Source organism: Babylonia areolata, chromosome 7, assembly GCF_041734735.1.
Source record: "Babylonia areolata isolate BAREFJ2019XMU chromosome 7, ASM4173473v1, whole genome shotgun sequence".
NCBI lineage: Eukaryota > Metazoa > Mollusca > Gastropoda > Neogastropoda > Buccinidae > Babylonia > Babylonia areolata.
The window spans coordinates 17,973,915-17,974,136 of NC_134882.1; positions in this window are offsets into that span (position 1 = coordinate 17,973,915).

Consider the following 222-nt stretch of genomic DNA (forward strand, 5'->3'; position numbering starts at 1 on the left):
CACACACGAACATACGCGCCCGCGCGCACACACACACGCACGCACATGCATACACACACTTTTACTCACACATGCACACACACACACACACACACACGCGTAAACACGTGCGCGCAGGCACTCACATATCCATGCGTCACACACGCACACATATACATGTTCACACACACACATACACAAACACACACACACACGCACGCACGCGAGCACACACACACACAC